The 12,807-nt window shown below is 38.8% G+C and overlaps 1 long non-coding RNA gene across 3 annotated transcripts in view; it reads right to left on the bottom strand.

Moving 5' to 3' along the window:
- Positions 1–12,807, bottom strand: part of LOC141776886 (uncharacterized) — a 42,861-nt gene that overhangs the window by 17,168 nt on the left and 12,886 nt on the right. For 2 of the 3 annotated variants that reach the window (XR_012595815.1, XR_012595817.1), the window contains exon 2: positions 8,407–8,563. This is a non-coding gene — a long non-coding RNA (uncharacterized LOC141776886). Of the gene's footprint in view, positions 1–8,406; positions 8,564–10,996; positions 11,129–12,807 lie in introns of those variants that run through there. The other variant, XR_012595816.1, reaches the window with a different exon arrangement.

The following is a 12,807-nucleotide window of genomic DNA, read 5'->3' as shown; positions in this document are numbered from 1 at the left end:
GCGGTCTGTGAATATGACTGCCCGTCTGGCGAGGTAGCGACCACGGTAGGCGCTAGCTAGATGTCACAGCAATTTGTGGAACTTCTAAACTCCGAAAACGTTGGAGCAAATGTTCAATTCGCCATCTAATATTGTAGAACTGCCAATATTCAAAATCTACACAGTGGATTTGTTGCCTCTAAAATTTTCAGAAGTGAATTTAGTGATGAAATGGCTACGAAAAATGTAAAAAACAAGCCGTTTTTGGCTGCTGTTGTTGTAACCGTAGCCTGTACTGTTCCAGCGCTTTGCATTGTGGGATACAGTAGGCGAGATGTACTGGTCCAATGCATACTGGAGATTTTTTCCAAATCAGTACGACATTCAGGTATTTTTGGCATACTGTAGATTTTGCTTTTGTTCGCGTACTGCATACTACATGCTACATTTTGGCCAAATCAGTACGTACTACTAGTAAAGTATGCGGTTGGAATACAGCCGGTGTTTTAGCTGGGCATCAGTAGCTCGCACACAATGCATCCTGGTACATGTAGGCACTGCAGGCACGGCTCCGCGAGCAAGAGAGCCCTACTTTCTCTGTCAATATAGCACGCACTGAGGAATTTATTGCTTCAATGGACTACATTTACCATCAACACTGATTGGACATCCACATAAAAGTTGGCAACATTTTCCTTTAAGTACAATTCTGAGGTACTTGCACGTTACTTAAGGGGTTTTGATTTTATACTACCCAATAGTTATACGACACTATGCTACACTTCTGAGGAAAATAATGTACTTTTTACTCCACTACATTTGTGACAGCTGTAGTCACTACTAGTAGTGTATACTGTATGTAAAATAAGATGGATTGTCATACAGTAAATTAAACTAGCCAACAGTATATAAAATATATTAGATTATAGAATAGATTACCTACGGACTTTTACTTTAGAACAATTTTGCTTGTAATTAATAAAAATGATAACCGTCAATACTTCTTCCAACACTGTAGAAGTAGAGGGCATTTGTTGTAGGCAAACTGCCAGAGGAGATAGTGGTAAAAATAATTGGTGACTTTCACATTGTTAAAAGAATTGCAGTTTCCATTGTTCGAGCACATTATGTGTGACATTTTAAAATCTTGTCAATTACAAAAACTACAACTATGAAATGTCTGCACACTCACATCGGCGCCACATAGGTCAAATAGTTCATGCTCTGGCCGCTGAGAGATTAGAAGGAGGTTACCTAAAACAGATAATATGATTCAGCTTACAAATTAAAAGAATTACATGGTAAAGCTTACGTAAATCCGTAACGTGGCATACGTAAGTGTCTAAATCAATCCCTCTTTCGTCATGCACTGGTCATTTGTGAACAAGCTGCTCTAACAAGGCTGCTGCTAATGAAAACAACTCTATAGACAAAACCATCAATTGCAATTAGTTCTAAAGTCATGGGAAGATCAGAGCATCTAGATTCAAGCCGGGCACAGTGTGTACGCCGTGTTCTTGTCTGATTGAATTTACTAAGAACATGTGAGTGTCACTCAGAGGACAGACAGAAAATTACAGGAAGATAACAACAGGAAGCTGTGAGCGCACTGCTGCTGTTATTTCAGTCTGAAGGCAAAATGTACTATCTGTCGCTGCCGGTTTGATTTGACTCCATCCGCCCCCGGTATTGACTTGGGGAGACATTCACTTTAAACTGTATGTCTCTTTGACGCAAGCTCACAAAGACTACAGAAGAAAAAAAAAAGAAATTCAGGAATTGGAGTTTGATCATTAAAAGGAAGCATTTTCAATTTTGGGAAATACGCTTATTTACATTTTTGCCGAGAGTTAGATGAGAAGATCAATACTCATTTATGGTGAAATCTTTTCATTGAACTTTTCCAACATATGCAGGTCACAACACACAACACCATAATCTGCCATGTACAGAATACACCAATGATCGAATGCACAAATAAGCACACACACACAATAAGAGAGAAGGAATAAATAAATAGATAAAACTGCCAAATACACTGAGGGGAAAGTTATGCTTAAAGCAGACTTTCTTGCTGAGAGATAACACAGAGCCTTGAGGTTAAAGACTACAACAACTCAGCATCTCAGCCCATACAGGTCCAGTATCATGGTAATTGGTACCCAATAAACAACTTTGTGAAAGACCAACACAAGAAATTTGGCAATGCTAATCCCCGATCTGATTTTTGTCTCTCCCGATTTTTCAAATTTCATAATTCTTGAGATGGTTTTATTCTGGATAAAAGATGAATTACATTTATCCAATTCTTTAATTTTGTAATACAAACACCGAGAAACAAAACTCAAGAAAAGACGTTCATCTCGACAGAGTTACAGGTTGATTTTGTAACCTGATATTTTATTAAAAAACTAGTTATTATATGGGCTTTAGGGCTAAGGTTGGGAAAGATAAATAATGAATCATCCACATACAAAGATAACTTATGTGTTCGTCTGCTGACTTCTTTCAAGTCTGCTTTCCTCCATATTGCTATAGCCAGCCTATTCGGTCGAATGCTTTGTGAGCATCAAGAGATAGATACGGACAGTGATCCATCTGACATAGAAAATATGTATAATTTGGGCCAAGAAAGATGCTGCCTTGAGATAAATCTAGTTTTATCAGGATGTATTATAGAGTTCATGACCTTGTCAAGTCTGGCTGTAAAGTCAGAGTTGGAGTCAGCAGCCCGTTAGCTTACCTTAGCTTAGCATAAAGACCGGAAACAGAGGTTTTACCATGGTTTTATGGGCTGGACTATTTCTTTGCCAGCTGCAGTAAAAGTGCTTTTTACACTTTTGCTTTTTAACTCTACATCTTTGTTTTCCCCGTTTCCAGTCTTTATGCTAAGCTAAGCTAACAAGCAGCTGGTGGTAGCTCCATAATTAGCATACAGACTTGAGAGTGTGTATTGATCTTCTCATCTAACTCTCTGGAAGGAAGCGAAATTAGTTTATTTCCCTATTTTGAATGATTCCTTTAATATCCAGTTGTCTTCTTTTTGAGCACATCTGATTTTCCCTAATTTGTGTTGGTTACTGGTTGCTTCTTCCGTGCTGTGACTTGGATAGGACGACCAGGTGAGAGAGCTCGGCTAAACAGCAGGGTGCTCCGTCCCCAGCATCGATTATGGACCCCAGAGAGCGTCGGTTGCTAAGGTTAATCTTGGCCTTTAAGCCACGGGTCACTAAGTGTTCATTCGAGAGTGATTCATCCTTCTATGGAAAAATCAAAGTGGTTGCTGCTGTGCGGGCAGCCTGTCGTGCTGGTTCTGCAGAGCCAGTGGAGACATCGCATTAAGAGACCACACACATGCAGCATGACACACCGACTGGTCGGGGGATGGAACTTGTGTAAAGCAATACCCGCAACCATTTGGGGGATACAAAGCCAACGGCTCACTTCGAGGGGAGATTAATGAAAATCTCTAAGCCTATTGAGATGTGATGGTGTCAGTGAGACTCTAAATAGAGCTCCTCCAACATCCAAATGCTGTCTGGATTTCTCTGTGGAAAAACAAATGAGTTAGAGCTTCGTTGATAAATGCTCATAGTTTGTGGACTCTACTTTAGTTCAATAACTTTTCATGAGGGATTTCCTCAATGATCAATATTCTATTTTTCACTTTTTTGGGAACAGAATTAAGGATAAGATGTTTCATGCACATTAATAATTTAAAATAAGGAGACAATACATTAATATGTATATTAGGCTGAGGACACAAGAGCATATGGTTTATATAAAATAATGTTCTGTTACTTTAATCTGATACAAGTTTGAGGAACAAGTCCACCGCAATGTCAAAATAGGTTGTTCAAAATAACCCTTATGACTGTTACAAAAAAAAATCTGATGCCTCTGCAGTTAAAGCTGCTATTATTAATAATTTTATATCAAAATGGATCAGATGACTATGTGCAGCGTTAAAAGGGTCACTTAGACACAGACGATTATCACCCAACTCTGCAGTTCCCCTCAGTATTATGGAGCGTTTTAACTTCTTTCAGCTCATTGTTTTGGTTATACAAACCACAACTTTACTGTTTTGTTTCATTCTGATGGTACTTGTCCACAAGGGCGTTTTTTATCGCGAGGGATCGCCTCGCTTCCCAGCATTGTACGCTTGATGGACTACTACTAGACACAAGGCACTCGGCACCTGATTGGACGAACGCTTTCCCTCGTGGGCTGCTGCTGCCAGCTTTCAAACCGGAAACAATATGGCGGCTCGTTTGCAAACTTTCTTCTCTTATTTCACGGAAATAGTTCGGCGAAATGTGTTTCTGAAAACATTTTGAGCGAAATACAAGGCGTGCGGTTCCTGAATCTGTCTTTATTTTGGACCGACAACGCTTAGTTTAAGTGACATATCCCTGAGATAGTTTCACATTACAGCAAGCGTAAATGCCAGTATAATTAAAGTCTGTGTTCGACCCATCAGTCAAACAAAGTAGGACTATATGTGATGGTTTCCATCCTCTCCTGTGTCCTGGCAGAGGAATGTGATCTCTCAATCCACCCGGATCTCCTGTGGCAGACTGTGAACTGTGGGCGAACTGGACGAGGATCATCGGCTCTCACAGGACATGGATCAAGACTGGACCCTCAAATAAAGGTTTTTGTGTACCTGTTTACATTTACACAAGAGAGTCAAAGAATGTGTTGCATCCATACCTGTTGAAAGTTATATAATTTGTTTGAGTATTGTATGCAGCATTACTGTAGGATAATTATGTTTTTGAAATGATCAAGTAAAAATAAAATGTAAATTTGCAGTTAGGAAATAATGGATTAACTCAGTTTCCGTGCTAACCTGTGGATACAGTAGTGAACAGTGTGGATTACAGCCAGGGGCCACTATCTCTAGCAGATGTGTGATGTTATTATGTTTCCTCCCTCTTGTCTCTCGTCCGTGTTACTGCACCTCGGAGCAAACTGATCCAGGCAGCGGACGCTGACTAGTCCTGGAAATCTCTCACCTAGCAGGTGTCAAATGCAGGGCCGAGACAGCGGGCCCTCTTTCACCACGGCCTGTACCCAAATAACCCCTGATGATTTGTCTCATGTACGCCGCTGACCTCTTTCGCACCTCCCCGTCACTCCCGTGTTGAGCAGTTGTTTACCTCTAGCTCGGGTTACACTTGGTGGTTGTGCCTTGGCGAGTCTTGTGAAACCAAAGCGATGACCTGGAATTCTATCCTTTGACCCCTGTGTGAAAGGTGCGCTTGTGACGAGGCTGCACTCACATGATTGGGTTCCTTCTTTTTTTTTCTTAACCATTTATGGGCAAGAAAGACGTGCAAAATCACCACAGCCTACAAAATGAAACCATACCTACAATATTCAACACCATAAACATCTCTGTAAGAGAAATCCTCCATTCAACACTTCAGGGCAAAACACTGCTATATCACATTTCAGGTCATACTCCTCAAACTGGATTTACCATCTCAGTGTATAGCCCGACCTTGAATAGTGGGAATGTGAGCCATAGTTCACACAAGGCAAACAGACTGCATATCATTCAAACACAGGGTGGCCTCTGAGCAAAGGGTTATTTCAGTTGCGTAAAAATAAACCTGTTTACAGCACCATAAACAAGCTGCTACATTAAGAGAGTGCACAGGAGATAATAGAGCAACACATATTTAACAGATATTTAAATTTGAATGACCACATCAGGAAAAGTGACAATTATAGCACCTCCCAGTTACTTCACAGACGAATAAAAATAGACTCATCATGGCTTTGTTTAGATCAGTGTGTGCAGGAGCCACTAGGGACAGAGTGAACTGAACAAAACGTTAAAGGACACAAGGTCAAGCTACCTCACTGCCTGACAGTATTGATGCAACAACAAATATTTGTTTTTCATTGATTTCTAACACAGTCTTCAACAAGTAAATTTCACGTCAGAATAAACAATAACGTAACGGACCGAGCCTCCAAATCCACAATCCTGGACCACAGCCTGCATGCTGCACAAGTTGAATTTTTTTGGTCAAGATTTGCTCCGTTGAGGTTTATGATTGCTGGGATCCAATTCATCCAAGTGCTATGTTGTTATCCGTGGCTTCACTCTTTTCGGATTTCCATGAATCTTTTGGACCTCATGTAGGTTTTCTTCACGCTGACATGATTGTTATTTTGGCTTTCAGAAACAGTTGACTCATCACATCACTGCAAAACAACTGCAAGCCTGGAACTCTGATGATAGTTTGGTTGGTGATGGTTAAATGAAATAATGAAATATGGAAATTCCAAATTGTAGCCTACTAAGATTACGTGCGCCTCAAAATACACCATGTTTAAATGAATAGCTCGATATTTTGGGAAGTGTTCCTGTTCACTCTTCTTGATGACATTTAGTTAAGATTGATTCTCTCCGTTGAATATGAAGCTACAGCCAGTGCCGACTAGCTTAGCTTAGCATAAAGACTGGAAACAGGGGGAAACAACTAGCCTGGTTCTGTACCAACGGTAACACAATGTGCCCAACAGCACCTCTAAAGCTCACGAACACGAACTCGTGTAAAACGACAATTTGACGTCGGCCTTTGGACAGAGCCAGGCTAGCTGTTTCCCCCGTTTCCCGTCTTTATGCTCAGGCCGGCCCAAAGAAATGGCTGGGCCCCTGAAAAGGTCCGGTGAATGGGCCCTCCCCAGATCTGCTTTACTCATATCAACGCATGTGTGTGCGCTCTCTTTCTCCTACTAAACACACATGAACTGAGAGAGACTTACTCAGCGATGAGGACTACATACAATTCATTCCACATTAGCTAATACGCAACGGTTGCATACTGAGCCGGTCATGACCCCTGAGCCATGTAAACCATGTCATTACCACACAGTCACACCTGACACCCCAGTGCTCCCACCACCACGCAATCCTCCCTCCTTTAAAACATTTTGCTCCATCGGTCGGTCTAAGAATAAGTAGACTTATACAGTACAGACAACAGCATGAGGTATAAACAAATATTTATTGAGTAGGATATTTTCTATAGAATCTTAAGATATTAACATTAATATTTAAAATAAAAAAATGTAGAAAATATAAAATGTAGAAAACATAAAAATAAAATATTGTGCTTTGGTTCTGCTGCCAGCTAATTAGTCAAGTCTTCACGATATTCTACAATTAGCTTTAGCTATAAGTGAACATAAGCCTATAGGAAATATGGCTGCTTAGCACCTATAAATTATAGTTATTAAGTTATCAATTTGATATCATAATTGGGTAACACTTCATTTTACATGTCCGTAAATTTCGTGGTAATTAGGTGATAATTAGCAAGTAACCTATTTGAAATTTCTTTGGAATTACTGCCAAATTACCCTAAATTACCCTATCAAAGAATTACTTTATAATAAACATTTTTTAATAATTATATGCTGAAATAGCATACTGTATAATGGTTAAAATAGGGCCCTTAGGCTTGAGAAGCGGCTGTGCGCTGCTCTTCATTGGAGGTGGAAAACCAAAACTAATAGAAGACACTTCTGATCAGGCACAAATTTCACCGTTGTGTGACTTATTGTCTAAACAAACGTAACCTGGTAGCTAATGTAATGATTCAGGGAGTTTATTAAGAAATTTTAAATAAGTTATTTGATAATTATTACATGGAAATAAAGCATATGAACTTTGTATTGTTTTTTTGGAAATTTATTAAATAAATTACCAGCTATTGGGAAATAGCGGAATATAATTATTAAACAATGTTTATAATAAAGTAATTTTCAATAAATTTTGAGGCAAATATTGAGGTAATTTGGCAGTAATTCCAAAGAAATTTCAAATAGGTTACTTGCCAAATATCATCTAATTACCATGACATTTTCAGACCTGTAAAATGAAGTGTTACCTATAATTGTTATTATATTTATTATTATTATTATTATTATTACATTAAATTGTATTAGTTATTTATTTTATCAGCTGCATCAGGCCCACTGGCTCCCTCAGATTTCTTTTGAATTTTCAAATATAAAATACTATTTGTACTATGGCGTGGCTGAATACTTGCTTATTATTTTGTGAGTTATGTGCATCCATATTGCCCAGTTAATCAACATTTTAAATTCAATATGTAATCAATAATCAATGTCAATCTGTTGCTTTCCATCTTGCACTAGTCCAGAGTTGTAGCTAAACCTTAACTGAGAGACTAGATATTAATCATGGTCTTGTTTTTAAAACTATGTGAGCCTATATGAAGAGTATTGTATTTCACTCTAACGTTTGTCAGGCACAAAGTCACAGAACAGCCCTGCAACTGTCTGACAAGCAGAAACACACACCTGCCTGCTAATCAGCTAATCATCAACTTTACCCTACTGTTATTTGTTGACATCAAACCTAGAAAGGAAACAAGTTACCTGATTGCTGCTTCTGAAATTCACTCTCATTATGTTTTTTTTCCTCTTTTCATGGATATTTCTGCGACATCTTCTCATTGAAGTTGTAAACATTGACACTCGCTTTGACACCAGACGGAGGCGGGACCGTTGCGTGATTGTCCGGTTCCTACGCAACCTGCGTAGTGAGCGTAAAAAATGACGTAAGATAAGATAAGATAAGATGAACCTTTATTGATCCCTGGAGGGAAATTCAGGTGTCAAAGCAGCAACATCAGCAAAACAGAGTGAAACACAGGAGAGGTAAAGGTATACAAAAATTATAAAAACAATAATAGAGATATAAAAGATACAGAGTGAATGGGGGAACATAGTGTGTGCAGTGCGTCAATAAATAAATGTATGTGCAATAAATAAATGTAGTATGTACATATGTGCAGTCTATAAAGTGATGTATAGGATGTATGCTGTAAAGTAAGTGTAAAGTGCGCCAGTGGTTAGAGTCCAAGATGGTTGCAGATAGTGCATGTTTACAGTTCTTAAAGTCCTCATAGTTCTCATATGGGGGTCAGCCTCGGTTATCATACCATTTTCAGGAGAGGGGGGTAATTAAAAACAGGCTACATTTTATTAAGCAACAATAAATACAATGTTTATTTTTGTTGTTTTAGATAAGTAATGGTGAATATTTTTGATTAAAAATCAAATGTGGTTATCATTGCTTATATGTAGGATGAACATGATTATTGCTGGCCCCCATGGACCCCCCCCCCTAGCAGCTGGGCCCCCAGAGAGCTTTCCCCTTTTCCTGCATGTATTTTATGCCAGGCTAAGCTAAACGGCTGCTGGCTGTAGCTTCATGATTACTGTACAGACATGAGTCTGACATGGCCAGAAAGCAAAAAAGCATGTTTCCTAAAATGCCCCCAAAAAATCCTCCAACTGTTGCAAAGCGAACATTGCAGAGACAAATGTTAAGCTATAACAATTTAAACAAATGTTGGACAAATTGCAAGATTGCAAGATCACAATTTGATTCAAATAATTTATTTAACCCTCATACTACCAACCAACGTAGAAGGACTACCGACTGGGGTATAAACTACTGTAAGAAACAACCATCATAGCAAAATGTTAATTAATTAATGTCATCTGAAGAAAAAAAAAACAGGATTATTATTATTTTAGGAAAGTTACAGTTAATTTGCATATTGTGTAAAATCTGTCTCCTTCATAATGACTCACAGAGTGCCCCTAACTCCCTGATAGTCTGTGATAATTTAAATTAGGGCCCATTGCAAACATTTTGCTATACTTGACCCAGTGAGTCACTCGCGTTTGACGCATAAAAACCTTGAGAAAAATTGTGACTATCCAGTCAGTCGCTCGCTTGACCGAGTGGGTCGCTCGCTCGATACTCTACGCAGTCGGTCGCTATGCTAGCGCCAGACGGTTGTTATGCTCGACCCAGTCGGTCGCTATGCTCGACCCAGTCGGCTGACAGGCTCGACCCAGTCGGTTGCGATGCTCGACCCAGTCAGCTGCCAGGCTCGACCCATTCGGCCGCTATGCTCGACCCAGTTGGCATTCAGCCTCTGATTGAGGGGCCTGGCAGGCTCCATTGTTTCCTCAGAGTTGTTTTGTCTCTTGAGAAAAATTAAATCAATGATGTAAAACATTTTCATTGTGTGCGACATATTCTTGAATACCAAAAGCACCATCACCTATCAAAATGCCATGTTAAAGATGTGACATCAAGAATTTCGTAAAAACAAAAGAATGTGCATGAAGGTTGGTTTTACTAAAAACTATAGATCAATATATACATATACATATATAGAGTGGATTTACCTTAGTAGCCTAAAATGTAATTGATAAATGAAGTATATTTATGTAAACTGCACTTAGTTTCCTTTACAACCCATTTCTTCAAAGCAAGTCTGATGTTGAAAACACAATGGCATTTGGCGTGTGAGGAAGAATCCAAGTAAAACATCAAAAGCTTCAGAGCAATATGGATGATTAAAAGCATACCATCTGCTCTGTGAGTGACACTCCCTTTTTTCCCATGTTCCACCAGCATTCCTGAAACTAACAGCACATATATTTTAACTGTCAGACAAAAAAACAAGCCACGTATCTCCCACACAGCCCTGCAGAGAGGGGCAGACATCCACTGTTGGGGGATATCTCACATTTTCTGAGCAGCAGTTAAAAACTTTAAGATACCCGTCTGTCTGACATTAACGCAGGTTATTCATTAATACATTTTTTTAAATACCTCCACTGCAGAACCAGCGTATACCTCTCTGTTTGTTCCCTCACCTGTTTTTCAAGGGCAGATGTTTCCATTTTAGAGTGTGCAATAAATCATAAGTTGTTGGAGCAACAAAAGAGTTGAAAACCAAACTTATATTCCAAACGTGCTTTAGTGAAAGGATAATGCACCATCTCGTTTGTTCACTATCCAGCTGAATTCTCTCAGGTGCTGACACTGCAAGCTGAGAGGGAGAAACAAGGAGTTCCATACACTTGCAGTCAAAACCTGTGGACATCTCTGCTTGTATTAGTGAAGAAAAGGATTTATGTTTTAGAGAGGAAATGATTTCACCCATCACAATGGTTCATTTTGCACCATGCAGGCTCAATTAATCACATCTGTGCCGGACGCTCAGGTTACACAATAATATCAACAGGGGTAACTGAGAGACCGCCCTTATGAAACACTTGACCACCATTAGCATGATCTCCTAGTTTGCATAGTTTGCATATTAACAACATGCAGTGTTGTTGTGGTTCATGCTTCAACTGCCAATCCCTGCTTTAATGCCGGGGGCTGATCTGTGGCCTGAACATGCATGTAATGCTTCCCTTATGGTTACCGGCAGCAGGCAGCTGAACCTGACAGCGATTTCCACAGACAACAAGAAGAGTGAAGGGGAGATGTTGTCATAAAAGATTAAAAGTGGAAATGTCAGACATCGTGCAGAGGAAGCACTTGGGAAACTATTACTATGGTTACAACGTAATTTAGTTGTGTTTTTTTTCCTCTTCTCAACATTTCAAAAGAGAATCTGATCAATACTTAGTGACTTATTACATTTGTGCAATACTTTCATGTTTTTGTTTTTTTTAAAAGGTAGCATATTACCTTCTGTTATACTTCTACTTTTTTTTAATGCAGAGAGCAAGGTTTATTGAACCTTTACTTTAGGGACTGTACACAAATTATTAGGAGGAGAGGGGGGTTCAGAAAAGGGGGAGGGATATGTATTTTGTGTTTTTGCTGAAGGGAGGGTTGTCTTAAGGTTTTGGGGAGAGAAAAGGTTATCTCTCCAGACAGCATGTCGTTTGTCACTACCGCACAGCAGCTCCTCCATTTTATTCTGCACCTTATCTGGAAGCAGAACCAATAAAATGTATATAATTTTTTTTTAAATATGTCAAATAAAGTAACAGGATTCATCATGTTGTTATGTTGCCATAATTTTGGCATTTGCTGATTCCACTTCTATTGAAACATTGAAACACTGAGAAAAATACTGATATGAAGAATAAAATCCGATTGTCAAAATACCAAAATGTCTATAATGGAAAAGGAAGGAAAAAAATAAATTAATTGATTTAAAAAAATACTTTTAATAGAATAAAAATAAAATAAAAAGGAAAACAATAAATAAATTAATTAATTCATTCATTCATTATAATAATATAATAACATCTTAAATTCTTTGCACAGTTTAAGTTATTAATGCTAAATGAATTGAGCCAATTCAATCGTATTATATTACTTTGAGATATTATTTAGTTTCCATGCAGTCCTTTAGCTGAAATTGCCTTTAGTAACATAAGACTTTGGCTGACAATAAAAGCAAAAATATGAGTTTTATAACTTTAGCAAATCCAGAATGTTTGCTTGTCCTCAGAGCTCCCTGTTCCCACTTTCCCTCTGCTTTGGTATGCAGACTCCTGGCATCTCCAGTCCAATCCTGCAGCTGCCAACTCCATTTAGATCGTCTGCTATTATTCACTGTATCACCAGCACGGGACGAGACGAACCGAGGTCAACAAGTTATCACCGAGTTATCTAATTTACACATCATATCCGGATTAGCTGCTGATCAACGTGTTATTCTGAAGACAATTCCCTCAGTGGCTGCGCTGATGGCCAGACTAATATTATTAGCTCTCTGATCTCCTCAACGGGACAATCGGCAACTTATCTGCCTTTTGCTTGAATAATGGACAATAAATAAAAATGTTAGGGCTTGTTCACACTCTGGTGAACTATTTAGGTAGCAGACACAATAAAAACATGTCAACAATATCATGCAGGGATTTGTTCTGTCTCAGAGGAGATGATTCAACGCTATGAGAGTTTTGCTATTGTTGGGTTATTGCTCATTCTGGATCATATCATAT

Source organism: Sebastes fasciatus, chromosome 11 (genome assembly GCF_043250625.1).
Source record: "Sebastes fasciatus isolate fSebFas1 chromosome 11, fSebFas1.pri, whole genome shotgun sequence".
NCBI classification, from domain to species: Eukaryota; Metazoa; Chordata; class Actinopteri; order Perciformes; family Sebastidae; genus Sebastes; species Sebastes fasciatus.
The sequence above is the reverse complement of the archived record's forward strand: the minus strand, read 5'-3'. Positions and strand labels throughout refer to the sequence as shown.